The sequence below is a fragment of the Haliaeetus leucocephalus genome, unplaced genomic scaffold, assembly GCF_000737465.1.
Source record: "Haliaeetus leucocephalus isolate CR32 unplaced genomic scaffold, Haliaeetus_leucocephalus-4.0 Scaffold307, whole genome shotgun sequence".
Classification (NCBI taxonomy): domain Eukaryota; kingdom Metazoa; phylum Chordata; class Aves; order Accipitriformes; family Accipitridae; genus Haliaeetus; species Haliaeetus leucocephalus.
In genome coordinates this window covers 21881-26910 of record NW_010972743.1, presented here as the reverse complement: position 1 = coordinate 26910, position 5030 = coordinate 21881, and positions in this window count along the sequence as shown.

Sequence of the window (5030 nt, the reverse complement as noted above, 5' to 3'; positions counted from 1 at the left end):
GGGGCCCCAGGCTGCCAGCGCTGCCCCCTCCGAGGGGTAGCAGAAGGTGCGCTCCAGCTCCCGCTCGCTGAACCAGATCTTCAGCTGGGGGGGGACACAACACAGGACGGGGGGACATTGTGGGCATGGGGACACCCTGGGAAAAGGTGTGGCATGGGGACACCTGTGGAGTCACCCTGGGGATGGGGACACTTTGGGGACGGGGACATCCTGGGGACAGCATGGGGATGGGGACACCTTGGGGTCACTCTGGGGATGGGGTCACCCTGGGGACATGGGACATCGTGGTGACAGAGGTGCAGGGGACAGCCCAGGGATGGGGACAACATGGGGATGACATCACCCTGGGGTCACCTCGGGGCTGGGTTCACCCTGAGGACAAGGTCACCCTGGGGATGGGGACAACTCGGGGACACCATGGGGACCCCGTGGCCCCACGACGTGCCCAGCTCCGGGGAGAAGCAGGGACGTGAGTGTGTCCGTGTGTCGCGTCCCCCCCCTCCACGGGGGTTCCCATGGCAATTAATCCACCTCCTGGCTTAATCGTAATTAACGGGAGGTTATTAATGACCGAGGGGGGGGTCACGTGGCCCCACAGGGTGCGGGGGATGGGAGCGGGGCAGAGGAAGGGGGGGCTGGGCAGGGGACCCAGGCATCCGGACAGCCTCCCCCTGCGGGAACCGCTTCCTCCCCCCCCCGCCCCCCTCGCCAGGGTTCCTGTTTTTGGGGTGCCCAAGAGGATTCTGGGCAATGCTGGGGGTGGGTGGGGGGGTGTATCTGTGACAAACAACACCCCCCCCAGTTTAACCACCAGACCCCTCTGTTCCTCCAACACAGGGGGACCCAGATGTTGGGGCCCCCAAGACTTCACACACCCCCCCCAAAAGAAAACAAAACCCAAGAGGGACCCAGGCGTCCGGGTGCGTACCGGCTGCCCGCTTCTTCCGCGGGGGGGTGAAGTGCAGGCAAGAGTGCGGGCAGGACGTGCGGGCAGGGAGAGGAAGCGACAAGGACCCAGGCGTCCGGGTGCCCAACCCCCCCCCCAGTTACTCTCGTTGCCTTCCCACAACTGGGGGGCGGGGGGGGACATGGGACAGGGACGAGGGTTGGGGACCCCAGGAAGGGACAGGGATGGGGACAGGGTCAAGAAGGGGACAGGAGCGAGGGTTCAGGAGGGGACAAGGGTGAGGACAAGGGATGGGGATGAGGGGTCCAGGAGGGGACAAGGATGGGGATGAGGGGTCCAGGAGGGGACATGGACCAGGGATGGGGACATGGAGGTCCAGGAGGGGACAAGGATGGGTACAGAGAGTCCAGGAGGGGACAAGGATGGGGACAGAGGGTCCAGGAAGGGACATGGACCAGGGATGGGGACATAGAGGTCCAGGAGGGGACAAGGATGGGGACAGGGGGTCCAGGAGGGGAGATGGACCAGGGATGGGGACATGGAGGTCCAGGAGGGGACAAGGATAGGGACAGTGATGGCGTGAGTCTAGCAAGGGACAGGGGATGAGGACAGGGAACAAGAAGGTCCAGGAGGGGATGAGGATGGGGGATGGGGACAAGGAGGTCCAGGAGGGGACAAGGATGGGGGAGAGTGACACTGGTGGGGCTCCAGGAGGGGATGAGGGGACGGGGACAGGGAGGAGGCTCCAAGAAGGGACAAGGATGGGGACAGCATGGGGTCCAGAAGAGGACGGGGGACAAGGATGGGGACAAGGGACGGGGTGGCAGGAGGTTGAGGGGCTGGAGGATGCACGGCGGGACCCCAGGGGACATGGAGGGGCCACTGGGGGGGCAGGGAGGGCACAACAGGAACCGTGGGGGTGACATGGGGCTACACAAGGGGACATGGAGGGGGACACGGGGAGTCCCTACCTTCTTGCGGTGGGGGTCGTTCTTGGCCAGGCAGGAGCGGGGCAGGGCCAGGGACCCGCCGATGACCTGGATCTCCTCGGCCGTGGGGTAACGCTTCTTGGGGGGCCCCGGGGGAGCAGCCGGGGGGGCGGGAGGCGTCGGAGGGGCGGGAGACCCTCCTTCAGGGCCGTTGGCGGTCACCCCCCGCCGGGGTCGCACCGTAATGGTGTTACCGCTACGGCGTTGGAGGGCCGGGTGGGCCAGGGGGGGCCCGGGTTCGCGGCGGGGCACCCCTCGCATGGCCGCCGGCCCGCTGCCCGCCCCCCCAGCCGGGGCCACCCCGGGGCTGCCAGCACCCGGCCCCTCCCCAGCACCGCCCTCGACACGCCCCTGCATGGGTGTCATGGCCGCCGCGGGCGTCACGGTTCCCACGGGTGTCACGGCCACCACGGGCGTCACGGCCGCAGTGGTGGGCCCGGAGCCCTTGGCTGACCCCTGTCCCTCGGCCGTCCCAGTGCCCTCATGACCATCGACTGTCCCTTGTCCTCCTGGTGGCCCCCGTCCCTCGACCATCTTCCAGCTCTTGACCATCCCCTTGACCGTCCCCTGTCCCTCAACTGTCCCCAGGTCCTTGGTTGTCCCCTGGCCCTCAACCATCCCTGGGCTGGTGGCCATCCCGTGGCCCTTGGCCATCCTACGGGTCTCAGCCATCTGCTGTCCCTCAGCCATCCCCTGTCCCTCAACTGTCCCCAGGTCCTTGGCTGTCCCCTGGCCCTCAGCTGTCCCTGGGCTGGTGGCCAACCCATGGTCCTTGACCGTCCTATGGGTCTCGACTGTCCTACAGCCTTCGGCTGGCCCCCGTCCTTCAACTGTCCCCACCATGCCCTTGACTGTCCCCCATGTCTCAACTGTCCCCAGGTCCTTGGTCATCCCCTGGCCCTCAGCTGTCCCTGGGCTGGTGGCCAACCCGTGGCCCTTGACCGTCCTATGGGTCTCGACCGTCCCTTGTCCCTCAACCGTCCCCCAGCCCTTGGCCGTTCCCCATCCCTCAACTATCTCCAGGTCCTTGGTTGTCCCCAGACCTTCAGCTGTCCCCGGGCTGATGGCCAACCCATGGCCCTTGACTGTCCTACAGCCCTCGACTGTCCCCTGTCCCTCAGCTGTCCCCACACCCTTGGCTAAGCCCCATCCCTTGACCAACCCAAGGCCCTTGACTGTCCCCTGTGTTTCAATTGTCCCAAGGTCCTTGGTTGTCCCCTGTCCCTCCACTGCCCCTGGGCTGAGGGTCAGCCTGTGGCCCTCAGCCGTCCTACAGCCCTCGGCCGTCCCCTGTCCCTCCACCGTCCCCACACCCTTGACTGAACCCCGTGTCTTGACCGTCCCCAGGTCCTTGGTTGTCCCCAGACCCTCAGCTGTCCCTGGGCTGATGGCCAACCCATGGCCCTTGACCATCCTATGGGTCTCGGCTATCTGTTGTCCCTCAGCCGTCCCCTGTCCCTCAACTGTCCCCATGCCCTTGGTTGACCCCAGACCATCAACCATCCCCGGGCTGCTGGCCAATCCATGGCCCTTGACCGTCCTATGGGTCTCAGCTACCTGCTGTCCCTCACCTGTCCCTTGTCCCTCAACTGTCCCCATGCCCTTGACCACTCCCCGCGTCTCGACTGTCCCTACGCCCTTGATTGTCCCCGGACCCTCAACTGTCCCCGGACTGGTGGCCAACCCATGCCCCTTAACCACCCCGTGGGTCTCAGCCCCCTGCTGTCCCCTGGCCCCTCCTTGCCCCTCGCACCCCTCATCCCCCGAGGTACAATGGCGGTTGGGGGATGTCCCGGGGGGGCTCTCGGGGAGACCCTCGGTGCTGAGCGAGCGGGCAGGGGGCCGCGGGGCAAAACGACTGAGCAGGCGACTGACCCGACCCCGGGTGGGTTCGCTCTCCCCGCAGCGCTCCAGCCCCTCAGCGCTCCGGCTCAGGCCCGGCGCCAATGCCAAGGACCCCCCATCAGGGACCCCCCCCCCGGCAGCTCCTGCTTTGGCTCGACGCCGTTCCAGCAGCTCCCGCTTCCAAGGGGGCAACTGAGCCGCCCGGTCCCGCTGCTCCCGCTCCCGCCGTCGAGCCGCCTCCTCCTCCCGCCGGCGCCGTTCCAGCAGCTGCAGTTTCCAACCCGGCACGGCCATCGCCTGCGACGGGATGGGGCGATGCGGGGATCGGGGTGGGGGAACGGGAGGGGATCGGGGGGGGACGGTGGAGTTACGGGGGGTAGGGTAGGAACCAAGGATGGGGCTTGAGGAACCAAGGATGGGGTTGGGGAAGGCACCACGGATGGAGCTGGTGGAGGAACCAGGAATGGCGTTGGGGCTGGTGGAGTCACCAGGGATGAGGACTGGGATGGTGTTAGGGGGACACTGGAGCCACCAGGGATGGGCCCAGGGATGGTGGAGGCACCAAGGATGGGGCTGGTGGAGGAACCAGGGATGGGGACTGGGATGGTGAAGCCACCAGGGATGGGGACTGGGATGGTGTTAGGGGGATGCTGGAGCCAACAGGGATGGGCACTGGGATGGTGAGGCCACCAGGAATGGGGACTGGGATGGTGTTGGGGGATGCTGGAGCCATGAGGGATGGTGACTGGGATGGTGTTAGGGGGATGCTGGAGCCACCAGGGATGAGGATGGGGATGGTGGTGGCACCAAGGATGGGGCTGGTGGAAGAACCAGGGATGGGGACTGGGATGGTGGAGCCACGGGGGACAAGGGACACCAGAGCCATCAGGGATGAGGGAACCACCAAGGATAGGGACACTGGAGCCACCAAGAATGGGGATGAGGATGGTGTTATGGGAATGCTGGAGCCACCAGGGATGGGGACGGGGATGGTGGAGCCACGGGGGTGGGGGACACAAGGCCACCAAGGATGGGAGGCATCAGGGCCACCAAGGACGGGGACAGGGATGTTGGAGCCACTGGGACGGGAGCCTCCGAGGCCACCAGAGATGGGGACAACCAGGAATGGCAACAGGACCCACCGGGACAGGGCTGACAAAGCCACCAGAGATGGGGACACACTGGTGGATGCTGGTGGGACAGAGAGGGGACACCTGGGGACATGGGGATGGACGTCGTCACCCCCATCACGCTTCCGGCCCCTGACAGCCCCGCACATGGCCGAGGCG